Source organism: Lepisma saccharinum, chromosome 12 (genome assembly GCF_977018435.1).
Source record: "Lepisma saccharinum chromosome 12, izLepSacc3.1, whole genome shotgun sequence".
Classification (NCBI taxonomy): domain Eukaryota; kingdom Metazoa; phylum Arthropoda; class Insecta; order Zygentoma; family Lepismatidae; genus Lepisma; species Lepisma saccharinum.
This window is the reverse complement of record NC_139240.1, coordinates 34,135,432-34,153,572: the sequence shown is the minus strand read 5'-3', so window position 1 is coordinate 34,153,572 and position 18,141 is coordinate 34,135,432. Positions and strand designations below refer to the sequence as shown.

The 18,141-nt window shown below is 35.5% G+C and overlaps 1 protein-coding gene across 10 annotated transcripts in view; it reads right to left on the bottom strand.

Annotated features, from left to right (window-relative positions):
* Lar (tyrosine-protein phosphatase Lar) overlaps positions 1-17,707 on the bottom strand; it is an 833,005-nt gene extending 815,298 nt beyond the window's left edge. For all 10 annotated transcript variants that reach the window (XM_083132037.1, XM_083132044.1, XM_083132040.1 and 7 more), the window contains exons 1-2: positions 17,476-17,707; positions 6,761-6,835 (exon numbers count right to left, since the gene is read on the bottom strand). The gene's annotated coding sequence lies outside the window, so the exon portion shown is untranslated. The remainder of the gene's footprint in view (positions 1-6,760; positions 6,836-17,475) is intronic.
* Between the last annotated feature and the right edge of the window lie 434 nt (positions 17,708-18,141).

The window sequence follows — 18,141 nt, the reverse complement described above, 5'->3', positions numbered from 1 at the left end:
TCTGCCTAATACCCTACCAGATGCAGGCAAATGCATTATTCAGACTATGGAGTTAAGAATCCCTGTTGTTGAATACGAGGCCAGTTATGCTCTTAAATACAAAGCAGATATAATAAAAAATCCACAGATTCCTCTGCAATTTTATACATATCAATGTGTACAGAAGCCCGCATCTGGTACATATTATGAGTTTGATGCTACAAATTCATTCTCCAGCATACAATATGACATGCCTGATTTTGTAGTGGTATTGTTTCAGACTGGAAGACACAACAATCAGGAAAAAAATTCAAGTAAATTTGATAACTGCAACATCAAGAACATATATCTTAAAAATGGCAGAAATGAGGTATTTCCTAGAGAGAATTACAATTTAGACATGTCCAAGGATGATTTCCTCAAATTATATGAAGCATTTACATCCTTCAAGAGGGTCACTACAGGCAATATTGAAATGTATTACACACCAGATGAATTCAAAACACAGAGACCCATGTTTGTAATCAACACTTCAAAAAGAAAACAAGTTGTGGTGAATGACAGAACAAACATTAAAATTATCTGTGAATTCCATGAGACATTACCTGATGACACCATATGTAGTGTTATTCTCATAGGAGAAAAATCATATGTTTATGATGTAAGAAATGAGAGAGTCACAGAGCAATTCTAGAAGAATTATATTATCTTAATACTAGATATACAAGTTGAGCCTGGTGCCCAATTGAACTTAAACTAGAAGTAAATATGTGTGTATATGGGTGTGTGTGTGTGTGTGTGTGTGTATGTGTGTGTGTGTATGTGTGTGTGTCTTGGCCTACTTTTATGTGTAGTCAAAAAAAAATATCAAGAGGGGCATATTTTTAACAGGATTATGGACAACAATCTCACAGAAGTGCCTTTTGTAAGTGTAGGCACTTCAATCTGAGGGGGGTCATACTTTCCCGGGAAATTCCCGAGGGCATTTTTACAAAAATCTTGGATTAGACAGGGTTCCACACTTGAGCAAAAAGCTCATATGGGCATGTTGAGCTAGGTTTAAGTGTAGGCAATTCTGCTTGAGGGGGGTTCATACTTTCTCGCGCCAATAATATCGTAAATACAACTACTGTGCTCTATACGTTTGGCGAACAGAACATTGATTTTGGAAATATATTTCCACAATTTGTAAACGTTGTCGCGGCGTCAGTCTTTCCATGATCATTTGCCAATGCTCACTGACATGAAATGACAAAACAACATGTCATCAAAACAAAACAAATGACAGCTATCCCTATCGAAAGTTCTATCACTCTTAAAAATACACCCTTTTTACTATTATATGTATATTCAATGCATAGATAAACACAGTCGTCGGAGAGTTTGTTGTACTTCTACTTGTATCCTTGTATTTTCAACCATTTTTGCCACTTGCCTCATAATGCCCTGAATATACATTATATTATGTATGTGTTGCTTACCTTTGAAATTTTGAGTTCCTTCATTTCTATTTTGTCATCTGTTCAGTGTGTCACAGACAACTAGTATCAGAAGGACGAAGTGGATAGACGAAGGTGTAGATGCCAACTTGGTAACTAGATTTGCAAATATTTGACATGTAAGCTGAGACAAGATTCGATATGACCACTTCCACTTGAATTATTTTTTCTTTCTACCATTTTTCGTATCGTTTGTTTACTTCCTGTTAGGTTACAGAACGTGTTTTCTCGATTTGTTTTACGGTACGTAATGTGGCTGATTGTAGCTATGTCATTTTTTACAGAATATGTGTGTTCCTGGCAACCATGGAACGCATTGCTTCACAAGGGGATATGACGTCACAAATGCAATCAAATGTTGTGTGTGGTTGTCAGCATTCAGGCGGCAAAACGAGTCTTTTTGAACGACTGTAGCGCTGAAATGATGCACCAACGAGAAAAATGTTATTGAGAAAAGTTGTTTGTTTTGATGTCCTCTATATGTTTCCGTGGTTCGTGGGCGCCATTAAAATGACACCCTGTATAAAAATGTATGTATGTGTTTGTTTGTTCCGCCATAACTCTCGAACGCCTGGAGCGATTTCAACCAAACTTGGTACACATATCACTTGCAACATGGAAAGAAATACTGTGGGGGTAAGACACCCTGGCACCCCTAGAGGTGGGAAGGGTAAGACCTGTAAAAATAATTAATCGAAAACGACCGATATTATTGTGGAATCCATAGCTTTCGGGGTCGCTAGGATGAATAGTGACATTTCCACTGCCATTCAATTTATTTATTCTTGCTCCTGGAGGCGAAATTAAAAATGTTCATAACCAAGTTTTGAGTTCAATTAATATCATACTGAATTTGTAAAAGATTTTACTTTATAATTTGTATGATGTACTTATTCTTTTAAATACCTGTAAATAAAATTAGTTATATTTCACACTATAGTTAGAATTCATTATATTCCTGTCTAATAGAACATTGGGATAAATAAATACCCTGGCAATTCAGAGTAATCAGCTAGTTATACTATATAAAGTACCCGGCCATTGATGTGCCAGTATAAAGTAACAATACAACAATTATTACTTAAAATGTAAATATGTCGTGGCTCTCACTATATTAATCATCATCTTACGTTTTTAAATTTAAGAGGGTGGCTCTTTTAAGACACACAAAATTCAAATATAGTCCCAGGTTTTCAACGTAAAAATAATATATATTCGTGGAAGCTATTCAGGTGAAATAGATGCAGTGGAAATTCACCACATATTCATCTACAAAATGTTTTAATTCAATTATCCTTATCACATATATTAGTGTTAAAAGAAACGTCTTTGTGCTCTTGTTTCTACACAGCTCTGAGGCCCACCCAGCTTTATATCAATGGGTACCTGAGACAACCCTGAGGGGTAAAGGCAGCCAGGCATGATCACACCATCCAAACTATGGCCGAGATCAAGAATATGTGGTGTGATCACATCACCCCATATGCCTTCATGGCATGTCAAGTAATGTACCAGTGCATTTTTTTAAAAAAAATATTGTTTGCATAAATTTTGGATAGCATAAACATTTCTCTACTGCATTGTGAGAATTATATTTTAGGACAAAATTCCTGAATATGTTAGAGCACCTTCACTACAAAACAAAATGTAAATTATTATTCACCAAAAAAAAATATCCTCCGGAAGAATATTTTACCAACACTGAAACATTATTATAGTTGATATTTCAAACTATATGCAGGTGACCGTATGGTTTTGGTCACAAAGTGAGGACCACACATACATGTTTTATTTCTGCCACACTCTCATGTCACCTCTCTTTCCAGAGTCAACAACACAATCTTGTGAGAAATTGAACAGCCTGCAACATACAAGTTCCCCCACAACTTAGGACAAATTAAGAGAGCAACACAACATTTTGCAACAACAAAATAATGCTGTCATAGCTATGGAAAAATTATGTTGTCAAGGGCAAATTACAAAATAAACCCGAACAAAGAGGAATTGATAATTATCATTATTAAATATTGCATCTATAACTTCCTTTTGCAATGTATCCATCTGATAACGATTGTAGGCTCAGAAACTATTGTGATAGTAGATTTCACAGCTGAGAACAAGGCTAATGCTACCAAGTCCTGAGGTATTTTCAAGCACCAGATATGCTGTGTACTTTAGTTGCATGTCCACCATCCATGAGGAATTTGAAAGTAAAAACAGTGTAAATGCCCTACATTTTGAGCATCATATATTTTGCATTACTTAAGTTAAAGCATCTTTGTGCTGGGAAAACAATATATGACAAGGTAAATACTTCTCTCCTAAGGCAATGTAATTATTCAACAGTCTGGTGCAACTGAAAAAGTGAATTTGATTGACCAGTTCAACTCAGCCTTGCAATACTCATGAATGCTAAAGTTAGACATCAAGGAGCAGAACACTTTTAATGGTCAAAAAATAAACTATAAACATAAAGAGATTATTGAATTCACTATATTGATGGGAGCATTGGAATTTTCTTTACATAACTCACTCTTGCTTTAGAATCTTACAGATTTCATTACTTGTTGAGCCAATAGGACATCTTGCATTTGACTTATATGAGCCAGGCTTGATTAATTCCAGCACGAGCAATTCTTGGGCTCATTCAGCCCATCAATGGATGGATGTCGGGTGGAGGTAGCAGGATATTGGTGATAATCACACCATCCTCATTTTACCAACAATAATGTGTGCAGCCACAAATCCACATACATATATGTATATATAGTTACTAGCATGTTTGTTCACCACATGTGACTTGGGGTCTACATGGAAATAAGAAAATCATATTAAATTGGATCTGCATGTCTCAAATTCTCGATAAATATTTTAGCAGACAGACGTTTAAAAGAGTAAGTATTGTCTTCGAGGTAGGCCATTCCAGCATAAAAAAGTCATGAAAAGACTGGTAAGAATTTAAGAAAAAAATCCTTCATTTGTGTCAATGCAAATCAAATTATAGAAAAAATCAAAACCAAACTGTGAAGTTCAAGTCATGTTGTCAAGATAGAATGAATGAGTAACACATAATTATGATGCATTAGTTCGTTTAAGATATCTTATCTTATCTAATATCTATTAGAATTTATAGGAATAATAATGTGTTCATTAGTCTCTTTGAATAGGTCTCCGTAAAACACAATCATGTAGATATATCTGTAAAACACAATCACATCAGTATGCATAATACACACAGGGCCATATGTTGAGGACTTTTGTTTTATAAGAATTTTCATGTTTCCAAAGTCTAGGGGTTTGAGCTGTTGATGTATCATTTTAAAAAAAAATAATAATAATAATAATAATATCCTTCTTAGTGGGTGCTTACAATCTCTCACGCCGAACTCCATAGCAGAGTGGTTAGCACAGCATGCTACAGCACCTGGGATCCCACGTTTGAATCCTGGCCTGGGCATGGGTGTCACTTCATCAATTTCATCTCATCACTCATCATCATCTTCACGTTTTGCCAAAAGTGGCAGAAAAGAGAGAAGTAAAATAAACAAAATAAATCCTACTCTTTCATGCTTCTATGTCCACGACATTGGACTCTATGTTAATGCAAGTGAACGAGAACACTCTTTTATACCTTACGATGAACACTTCTGGGTTCTAACAATCCCATGAAAGGTCACTAAAGTTGTTCGAACTCACAAGTGCCCATGGATGTGCTTTCACGGCAGAGTACAAAGCACAATAGTTTCACAATTTACTTTAACTCTCCCTCCATATGGCAGAACAGTTTTATGAGGGCCAAGGCCTGCTAAGCAGCTTTCTCATTGGGTGAAACATATTCAGCACATGGAGTCCCAACAGGGGCGGCAACTTATGAAAAACATTGGTCGGCTAAAACCCATGAAAATTCACAAACAAAATCTTATATTCCCAACAATAGGCAAACTTTACACAACAACACTTTTTTATTTCCATCATAAAAAATACACGGATGCACCAGCATTCCCCGAACTTGGTAACAGGCGATTTACGAACCGAATTTAAATCTACAGTATAGGAAAACTTGGTGAGAGTAATGTCCACCTGCAATTGCATGGTGTCGAAAGTACGTCAATCTCATAATCATCCAGTGGTGTTTATTAGGCTCTTAGATACTTTTTTTCAAACGAAAAACATAGGAACAAAATATATGTAGTGATGGCGTGAAGCTCATACGAAAGGAAAATGTAATATGTAAACACACAAAACGTCCAATCAAGGTGAAATAACAATGCATAATCGGAAAATTCCCAAATATACAAGATAAATAATGCATATGCCAAATCATAGGACAGGAACAAGACTGTTAACCTTTTGACACAGCATTAAATCGAGGAAACCCTAACTTCTATGAAACTATGGAGGCAGTGCCATGAGCAGTTCTTTTGATATGCAGCATAGTATTCCATCTATGGACTATAGAAACAAAAGGTTGATCAGGAAACACCGTTCACATAAAATAAAAACATACGTCTATAAGTAGTGTGCCAAAAAACACAAACAATTTTACACATGTTTTTTTTAAAAAAATTACAAACTGTGACTTACATTAAAAAAAAATATTTTTTTAAAAAAAATCATTATTTTCATCCACCCTGTCTCACATTATTCGCATCACACCGGAAGTGAGGCTAAGAAGAAACTAAACAAAAGTTGAAGATAAATCTTCACAGTAAACAAATAAAAACTGCTCTAAAAATAAAGGATCAGAAATAAATTAAACCCATCCATAGGCACCTTTCAGACCGAAATGACAACTGACAGGGGTTGCACACCAAAATGACAAGTGATACAGGCACCTCAGGTTCATAATAAAAAATTCCACTGCCTGTGAGTGACCACCAGATGGAAGCGACACGATACTGAGAAAACGGCCCAGTACATGTGGCATACAAGAGACAAGTGGCACATTTAGGCTGTCATGCCAATTCAGTATGAAAGATTGCATTTAATTCTGAAGGCTCACTTTCAAGTAACATGGGTCATCTGTTGTGTGCTGAAAGCTTGGAGAATATGCAATTCAAAAACTCAAACAGATCCAGGTTCAACGGAAAGAACCCTTGAAACTGGCATCACACAAGAACAATTGAGCTTAACTGCATCCTGGCATTAGTATTATAATACAGGGTGGTCCATAAATGGGTAACCCAAATACTTTGATACAAACACTTTAGAATTAACTTCTTTCTGGACCATTCTGTATTTTCTATCTATACAACAAAATTATATTCCCATACGGTACTCACCGCTCTCTGCGTGTGGTTGAAGGCCACCACACTAATGCCTCAGTCACAATGGTTCGTGAATTTTGTGCCACATACCTGGAAGAAAAATAAAATGTCAAGACACAGCTTCTACATCTATTTATTTTGTCTTCCACAACAAGGTTAATACTGTGAGCCTTCCCTGCCACCTAACCATGGTAACATCTACATAATCTTTCACAAGCATGTAAAAATATAATAAATAATAACCAATGGCACAACAGCCTGTGCCTACCTACCAACTGCTGGTGCTGGTGGGAGATCATTCAACCAGTTACGGGGTGACGTGTGGTCAACATGACGAACCCCTACTCATCGGCGTAGGTTTTCTATGATGAGGTTATGCCACTCACCGGGTTATGGTACTCATTCAAATCTCCCCAAATTGCCTCACAATGGTGGGTGGCCACCAGTCCCACAGGAAAAGTTGCTACGCTTCTCCCAGGATTGGTTGATTTGCATTATTTTGCTTCGCTTTTTGTGCCACTTTGGCTAATTTGCGAAGTGGGAATGATTGATGATATGATGAAATTGATGAATGGACACTCACAAACATCCATGCCCAGGCTAGGATTCGAACCCGAGACCACCGGCATCGTAACCACACTGCCATGGGGGCTGGTGCTTCTCCCAGGAGACCTGAATAGCCAGAGTCCAAAGCTTACACCTTAGACCACATGGCCACACTGCAAGACTTCATAAACATATAAAAAGAATAAAAACAAAATAGAGGAATTCTACACAAGATAGTACAAAGCAAATTTCATAAAAGGGAAAAGAAAAAAACAAAATATCTAAACCTAGCCAAAGACACACACACACATATACATATATGCTCGTAGAAATATTGAGGTAATATTGCAGTTTACAGAGTTATGACAAGTTGACGGATATCAGTATATTTCTGCAGTTGGTATGATTATTAGCTTTAAATTGATGGGTTATTGCTTGATAAGAAATATCTTGCATGTTTACTAAAATACCTACTGACAGGGGAAGACAAATACAGGGTCACCTGAAAATTTTCACCTGGTGACTGAATTCTCAAATTAATTCTAAAGAAAAATATTCAATAATATTCCAAGTTTGCTTATGGAAATTTTCTTTATGTTTTTTTTTTAAAAAAATAGCGAGTACAGTATGTGATTTTAAAATCTCCAGCAATATGGTAAGAGTCTGCCATATATTACAATTCATATCGTTACTGTTAGAGCCTTGAATACAGAGTTTCTTAAGAAGGCTACTCAGGCAAAATAATTAATTACTTTTAATCCAGTCTTATAATAATCAATAAATTAAATGTTTTAAGGTCACGTTTCAAAATGAGTCACTTTACCATAGTTGGGTTCATGGCTTTATTAGCCTGTATTTTTCATACAAGGAGTTTGAGTGATCTTTGTATTTTTAGGTCAAATATAAACTGGATGCATGTGAAGGTACCACAGATTCAGTAGTAATGCATCAACAAGGCAGCTTGCACCCTGAAAATATCTCGTGACAGAACATGTTAGGGAGGAAAACTGACCAATCCCATGCTAAATTTTCAAAATGGAAGGAAGCATCTTCAAGTTCTAAGGAAAAGATTTACAATGAATGGCAAGAAACTTTAAGGCCATCCTGGTTGCCTTCTCAATGACAGACGTGCAGGAAATAACCAATCAGCAATCGGTTCCATTGTGATTGGTTCAAAAAACAACAACTGGAAACACTCCATATTCAGGGAAGTATTGGCTCAATGATGTCTTTTTTAGCCAACCCAAGAAAAACTAAAGGAAATGCATGAAGTCTGTTCTGTTTTTCATGTATCTCCCGTTTCAAAACTGAGGAGGCTGATTTCAGAAAAACAATAAAGTGGGCCATGTTTGAGCCAATGCTGTAAAAACGGGTTGCATTTCTAAGCACTGATACTTTATATACAGACACCCTGCAGGCAGGTCTACACATGAAAAAATCAAAAAATCAAGCCATAGACTAAGCCCCTCCATTGAAAAATTGGGCTTAAAAATGCAATTTTTTAACTATTGTTACCCCAATTTCCACCATAATTTTCGTACTTACGATGCAATTTTAAGCAAAACATACTCGAATACCATAGAAAGTATGCTTCATTAACTACAAATTTAATTTTGTTTCAGGATTCTAGCTTTAATGGTTTTTGAGATATCAAGGCAAATTTGCATGCAGATAAACCATGCGAAAACATCTAAACTAATCTGCCAGTAGCTTCATCACATATTTGCAAAGCTGCATCATCACTGATATTAACTAAACTGCAAGACTTCTCATGATCTCTACAATTATTTCTGGAATACTTTTACAACAAAAAGTGAATGCAAATTAAATAACGATAGGGAGCAATTATGCAGCAACCTTTAGTTCTACAAGCAATGCAAACCTAAGTTACCAGTCTGATTATTCAGTTGAAAGTCTCATGTCCATTCTAACGCACACAAAAAACATAAATGGACTATATGTGTGTACCATTTTAAGGACTGAGAATATGCACAAAAGCACTGCACAAAAGCACTTGGGGACCAAAGCCCACCTAAACACCTATTAATGATTGAAGCCCGATGGCATAGTGGTAATATCGTAACCTTGTAATCAAGGGGTTCCACGATCAATACCCAGTGGAGGCACATAGTGGTTTGGATCTCACTTTAAACTGTAGGTCCAGTCCATACTGTACATAAACTGGACCAAAAACACAAACTCAATTAATCATTGTTTTGTGCATCAACCATCCTCACTGTTATTTATCTTACTATGCCAACGTTGAAAGAAAAACCAATTTATTTAAAATAATGAACTTCCATATGGTTACATGCCTTGATTCGTTTGTTTATTAAAAATCATAATGCATGCATCAGTACTAATACTATCTGCACCCTCCTATAGAAACGTAATCCCATTAATTAAATAATTATGAAATCAATTTACTTGCTCGTAAGTCAATAAAATAAACAAATATTTAAGAGATGAACTTCTTGACCAACAAACCAAAACACAGTTAAAAACAAATTCAAGGTTGCTAAGATTTTTTTATTATGAAATTCCCTGACATTTCCAGAAACAAATTTCTAAACTGATATTTTTTGGGAGTGAAATCACAAGACTTGAATCCAGTAGTGGAAGTGAACTGCTTGTTCATTTTACAACATTTTCTCTTGCAGACTCCAAAATGCATGCAAATTCCAGACGATCTGCAAAATTCCCTGTTTTCCAGATGCGTAGCAACCCTGAAATTGTAACACCACTATAAAAAACTGTATTGCACGACAAGAATTGGAAACACCATGGCATTGATAAAAACTGCGGCTGTAAACGATACTCACCATCTAAATGAACAACAAACAGAACAAATACAAGATCCCACAGATTATTTTACTAGCTTCGATTTGATTTTTGTTATATAGTGTAGATTTTCTGCCAATGAAATTGATGAAGGAACACTCAAGGCTGGGATTCGAACCCAGGATCCCAGGCATTGTAGCATGCTCTATACCAGTTTCGAGTTAGGTGCCAGAACATTGCTTGGGTGCACTACATGGAAGAGAGATTGACATTTGGGTGCTTTTGAAGGAGGTCACCCCTTATACATTGGAATGAAAACAAGAAAATTTTAAAAAAACAAGAACTGAAAGCATTTAAATCGTAGGAGCCATAGTTGAGCAATGAGAGAACTATACGAGGGATGAAACAAATGAACATGACCGTGATTGTGTAGTTCGTGCTACTAATCATCCCAACATGGAGCACATCAACATGGAGCAGTTACATGCCTTGCAAGTTTAAAATATAGCCTATTGACTGTTGACAAAAAATAATGTAAAAGAAAATATTAAAATTTAAAAAACTGATAGGAAAACATTATGTCTTTTCAGATTTCAAAACTAGCAAGCATTATTTTTTTTTTAAATACCCTCACAGATTCTTCAAGGAATCTTCATCAGTAATGATGTTGAAAGATGAGGAGGCTGGGAGGCATATAATATAGTTTTATTAATATGAGGCGATAACAGGGACATTTTAAATTAAGTGAATACATTTGAGAGCAGATTTACTACAGTAATATTGCCAGCCAGATGGCAGTCTTTCAACCTTGCCATTGAAGTTTTCAGGTTCAAATCATGGCATGATTTGTTCTTTACGATTATTCATTCATGAATTTAATCTAATTGCTCATCTTCATCATGATTAGCCAAAAGTGGCAGTACAGGATGGCCACATTAGGACAACAATTAAATTCAAGCATAATTCCCGGTTGACAAGACGAATTTTCAAAAAATTCAAGGGTACAAGCAGATGTTTTCTGTATTTCAACATTATGAATTTCCGTCTCTCACCAACACACAAATATATTGAGCGATTTTACAATACCGAACACTTCCCTAATTTCGTTCAACTTTCACATATTCAATAATTTAGGGCTCTTAATTGCGAATCTGCAGTTAAAATTTGGCACTCACGTGTGGAACTTGCAAAATAAGGGGGTCAGTGATCGCAACCGACACTGCACAATTGCTCATTATTTATCACAAGATTTTGCGTTTCGAATACTTAAAGAACGAAATATATATTCCTGATATTACTACGACCCCAAAATTTAACTATGTTTGCCTAACCTAACCTTGCATGGTTCGTGGGGCTACGCGTGCATGGTTCATGGGGCTAGCCATGCATCCTTCGAGTGGTTTAAGGCTAATTGCGACCAGGCACCTTAAAAAAAATGTCAGTTTCGTAGCACTTGAGCGACAAATTTTAACCACAGAAGCGTGATCAAGCCTCCTAAATTAGTGAGTATGAGAAATATGAATGAATGCATCCATATTATTACTATTTACCCAACCTAAACTGACTAAAAGAATGGCTTTCCCAAAGCAAAACTTACGGAAAAATGGACATTACTTTCTTCCTTCATAATACACCATCTTGCTCACATGAACAACTGACGAACTGAGGGTATCACTAATCGCACAACACTTTATAAACCTTCTTGAGTACTGAACGCAACGTAACGAATAATGGGTCTCACTTATCACACAACACTTTAGCAACCTTCTGAACGCAACGTAACGAATTGTGAACATCACTTGTTCACATGAGAAAACATGGTATCTTCGTTCTTTATGTATCGACAATGACCATGGTAATTCACAACGTTATTTCACAACTTCTACACATTAATTTACAATTTCTACACGTGACCACCAAATCTTAACAGCAGATACGTCATCAGGACTCCATAATTCGTGAGTATTCGAATTATTAACGAAATTATGCCTTTTTGTATTGTAAAATCACAACCTTCTACACGTTATTTTGCAAGCTCCACACCTGAGCGCCAAATTTTAACTACAGATTCGTGATTAAGAGGTCTAAATTAGTGAGTATGTGAAATATGAAAGAAATTGGGAAAGTGTCCGGTATTGTAAAATCATACCAAACAAATTAACAATATAAAGGGTCTGTGTGATTCCAAAAATTCTAATTCAATTTAAATTAAACGGGTGCATACATTTAAAATATTTAATTTAAGGTGTGTAGTTTATATTTGCCACTTTACATACTCAAAGACTCGAAATACATCTACAAACACAAGTCACAAATGTTACGGGATACATTAATTTACGAAAAAATAATTAATTGTTTCAAATTCAAATTTACGTAATCATTTTCAAGATATCTTATGTTGCAATTATCTTCTGTCCCTCAGATAGATTGTCCTGCAAAGGGCACTAACGGATTGGCATTTATAAATATGTATAAAGTCAATGGGATTTGGATTAATAAAATTTACGGAGAAAAATTCAAGCAGAATTCGTGCATAATACGCCACCCTGCAATAAATATAAAATCTAAGTGCAAACTATAAAAAATACAACGGTATGGTACTTCATTCTGCAATGGTGATGCACATGCCAATATTATACTGATTGCATAATGTCAAGAGTTTTACTATTTTTGAAAAAATAAAATTATAGCAGCCATGGCCATATTTTTCTGTTCTATGTAGTTAATCACCTTTAGAAGTTAGTTACACAGTATTAGAAAGCAAGTATTCATGTGTGAAAGGCAAAAATTGTTTCTGCACAATTACAAAAGAATTAATGTATGCACAAAATGTAACCTTATTGCACACATCACACACTGTAGATACTGGTGCTACTCACAACCCTTACAATAGTTATTTATATGTTATCCAAGTTTTCAATTGACTTAGGCACTTTATGAAGGGAGGCAGTGATGGGGCTACAGCCCCTCCTGAAATTTTGAGTAAACAACGTTCTGAAAATCTTAGAAAAAGCCAGTGGCAAAGTCAACTTAAATACCCATAGAAAAGTTAAAATGATAATTCCAAATATTTTATAGTGTATCTTCCCCCACCCACAATATCTTAATTATTGTTGATGATATACTATCAATGCCTTCCAGCATATCTCCAGCTCTGGTCTATAATCGAAATAAATACTGTTAGTCCAAACAGTGTTGTTATTTGAAGTGGTGTATCTCGTTACATGCTTTCTAATGGCACAAGCTCATAAATTGCAAATACATACTTCTGGACAGGTCTGAGGCCTCTGGGCCCTATACAGCTGTCATAGTTGCTGTTCAGGCTGACAGTATGTGATAAAGAAATGATCATTATGTCAAGAATCCTAAGTTTCTTAAAAGCTATTTCGAAAACTATATTTTTGTTAGGTTTATGTTATTATATTGTCATATATTTTTTAATGTCATCAAACAATAATATTGTATCCTTGATAGACAAAAAAACGGATGTCTTTCCCATCTTGAAGTAAAGCATGCAGGTTGTTCCGTCCCCAATAAGAGAAGAGATTGAGATTTTCATAGGTACAGATATACTGTGCTTCTTTAGAGGTATAATTGCAATTAATCTAGATATGCTCTGTATGTTGAATATGTATGTTTATGTAGGGTTACCAGATCGCTGTAAGGGAAATGTAGGACACAAAACATTCTCAATAAATAGTACATATTTCTATAGAACACTTTAGAAAGTAGTTGAAAAGTGACACTTTTCAGTTTTAGAAAAATGAATTCTTAATGAATTTTTAAATGCAAAATTTCAAAACTTGCAATCATGCTAATCAATGCACCTCTCACTACATGATTTAAGCGGTACTTCTCAGAGGAGACAATTATTATCAAAATTTCAGGTTTAGCCAAACTATATTTATGTTAGAGTGGACAATCAAACTCTTTGAAATTATAGGGACCAGTACCAAACATTTTACAGACTTTATGAAAAAATAATTTCTGTTGTGTTGATGGTAATGAAAGTACTCTCGCAACATTTGAATTATGACACTTAATGGCGAACAAATATCCAGCAGTTACCGTAATTGTAAATGGTTCGAGAAGTTTCATCTTGAGTAGTGTCCAGGGTGTCTACCAAAATAACACATCCAGAATTCTTGACTTTTTCTGGATTTTTCTATACCTTTTTTCAGTTTTTCTTAATGTCTACTTATTCGGCCCCTACTTAGGTAAAGTTGAAAATTAGTAATTAAGAAAATAAATATTTATTTAATGAAAAACCCTACCAAAAGGCCAGTTAAGATGAAAACGGAAGCTGAATTTAAGAAGAGAATTAGATCTGCTTTCTCGTATTAATGCATCCTGAACTGTGTTTGGCAGACAAGCGAGGCTTTGACGTCTGGACTCACAGCCAGTATAATCTTATGTGGGGTTTGTGTCGGTTGTCCCTATATGTTTGTGACTCAATTCATCCATCTTATCTTACCACCATTCATCCCCATCTTTGCGATTAGCCAAAGGGACAGAAAAAAGTGAAGTAAAATAAACTAAATCAACCAATCAGTCATTATGATAGTAAAAATTCTTGACCACAAGAATAATTTATTGCCTTTTTATTGACTTCTTGACCTACTTGTTAATTTCTTTACTTTTTCTTGACTACCATGACTTTCTTTACTGGCAGACACCCTGAATAATTTTGTTCTCTATACCCCTGTTTTACAATCAAATTATATTGAATAAGAATGGGCAACACCTTGTTCCATCAGTATAAACCCTAAGGCAAGAAATTCTGCTCAGGCATTGAACAGTGCATTATCAGAAAGTGGTCCCAAAACTTTGTTCATTAAGTGATTCCGTTTTCCTGTTTGTTTAATAGCAGGACAAACTTTTTCTCTTTTTGGGCAATGATTCAATGACTGAATCAAAATAAATTTCACTATTGAGTTTGGAAGCGTAGATTTGTAACTTGCATGATTTCTTCTGTTAACCTATTTTCCTAATTAATATTATGTGACGCTCAAAATGTAGGACATGTCCGGGAAAAATCGGACGTCTGGTAACCCTATGTTTATGCAAATATACTAACAAACACAAACATAAAGTTAGTTGGAAAGATCTGTCACGGTAGTCATTACTTCTGTATGCCAAGTTAATATCTAAAATTAACTCATCTAACACTAAAAATAAACTCTAAATGAAAGAATTTGATGACAGATGAAAAACAATCCATCTTCACAAGAAATATTTACATAATGCACAACTAATGTTGAGTGTCTTATGATAAAATAATGTGTATCAAGGGGAGGGACCCTGACATGATTAAATTCTCATGCATAAAATATTTTCTGAGAACGAAAGTGCCTAGCCATCAATAAAATAAAAAGCACAAAATAAAATCAATGCTTCTGAAGCATGCTCTCTATTCTATAGCTGAATACATGGAAGCGACTTTTACATAAGACAAAATGTACATAATGTAGTATAATCACATATTATTCTTGTAAATTTAAATGTCAAATGAAGGTGGATAATTAGTATCACCTAGAAGTAGGCTGTAATGTTCTATATCTTCTCATGTTATAGTTTATTTTGTGATTTTGATATAACACCAGAGTAAGACCCAATTTTTTACAATTTTTGGCTATGTATTTTGTATTTGTAAAATCTATTAATGTAGTATTGTATTGTAATGATAAATGTTTACTATCCTTCAGACACCTATAACATCTGAGTTTCGTCAATTTTTGACATTAGTACTTATCTATCTGCTTCGCGGATCATTTCTTAACGTGTTTCACGTTTTTTGATCATTTTTTTTTTTTTTAAAAAAAAAGTGTTTTTGTAACTGAAGAACGCACGTTTCCGCAAATGGTTTGTGGGGCTATGTGTCAATGGTTCGTGGGGTTATGCGAAAATGGTGTGTGGGGCTATCCGAGAATAGTGTGTGAGGCTACGCATATTTTTTTCGAAACCAATTTTTAACTATTGGAACCTATTGTGACCCTACCTAACCTAACCTTACCGGAAATGGTTTGTGGGGCTATGTATCAATGGTTCGTGGGGCTATGCGTCAATGGTTGAATTTCCACATCACACAAAACACCTTCCAGATGTTAAACAATACTACAGGAACTTATTATGGTAAGTAGTTTCTTCTGTAGAAATGAAGGAATCTGTCCAAAGGATAGTAAACTAGTAACTTAATTTGTACACACCGGTAGTCCTTGGATGCAAATAAACTAAACTAAACTATATGCAGTGATACTGACATCAAGTAGAATGGTAAGTTTGCCTAAATTGAAATATTTTGCAAAGAGCTTGATGAAGTATGTTTTGACCTGGTGTTCTTAAACCCATACGTATCAAGAACATATGATGTTCATATTTTCCCTCATTTGGGAGAGGGGGGTTGTTGCACAACAGGAATATGTATGGGTTGAATCTAGTGGGAAAAAATAAGTGAAGTTTCTTAAGTGAAAAAGAATATCATATCTGAAAAACCTCACACACAAATCAAGAAATTAAAATATTACATAAATTATTCGAATTATACAATCTAAGAAATATATCCATAAGATAAAAATCAAAATATACCTATATCATAATAATTGATAATGTCGGTATCATGTGAAATGTGGGGGAGGGAGGATAACGTAAGTTAATTTTGAAAAATATGAATTTCATCCCATAATACTATTGTCCATATTGGCTGTCAATTGAAATAGAATTACGAGAGTGGATAACGAACGCATCATTCAGAAACTATTAAAAATATATAACTCTCACACGAAAAGTTCATCATTCCATCGACACCTGCTGTCATCACGACATACATCTGCATCTTCTACTGAATTTCGTATATTCGGGCATAAACAGATTATTATGCATTATATACCACGTATTCTTTCATTGAAGAATTGCCATTTAAAAAAATGCACTGGTTGAATTCTGTTCTATTCACCTCACATGAGTACATCATCTTTAAGGCCGACGATGTTCAGTTGTTCGTGTGTAGTAAACAAGATGATGGTATTATCGCAGCCACATTCAGCCATGCATTAATAGGGCTTATTTCGAACATACATGCATTTTGTCCCTGCCACTGTTATGTCACAAGTTCGACACAGCAATGCAGTTTAACAGGGAAAGGTTCACTACTCGTGTTAACAGAAAGTAGGCTACGAACGAACATAATCCTTGTCAAAGCAGAACACATGCTAGAGTGTGCAAACAATCGTGTGTTTTGTTTGTAGTTGTGAGAGAGTATTTGCCCGAGTTACTATTCTCCCTGCACACACACAGAGATTCAAGCAGATGAGGCAAACTGAAATCTCTGCCCAACATTTGAAACTAACAATAATGTAAACATAAATTGCAATAGCAACAAAGTGAGAAAAAAATGACGTCCTTACCAACTCGATAATCACAGTCGTCACTTAAACATAACACTATTCGTTATTTCCACGATTTATCAGCTGTCTCACGGCACAAGCACATAACAAGGCATTAAAGTAGACCACACACGAACGCAAATGTACACACAAAATAGTACATCACATAGAAAAATTCGTCCTTGTCAAAAAAACTAACTTCACGCTTTTGTGTACAACTCGCCCAGTAGACGCGAATCTCGCAACAGCTGCCACCTAGTGGTAAAGGCCGCGTACTACTTCGACCTCCAGGCTCTTGAAAATGATGGCCATTGGTTGCGCTGTTGCCACGTTGTGCGCTCACATGATATTTGGACGGCTGCTGGCAAGAAAGCGACGTTGGGTGGCAAGGTCGGGAGGGTTACGACCGGGATGGAATTGAATAGGGGGTGTCTTTTATTGATCGTAACACAGAAAATACTCTGTCTACGTAGAGAGCAGTAGAGAATAACATCTGTTCCTTCATGCGGTGTCAATTGTACGAGATTTGAAGATCGAATTGACATTCCAACCCCAGTCTTCTTGCCTTTATAAGCGCAACAAATATTTCAGGCGGTGAAGCGACGTTAATCTCTGAAATGTCACAAACTCAAGCTAGATGAATAACTTGCGCCACTTTTTTAGTCAAAAGAAAAAGACTGTTGTATA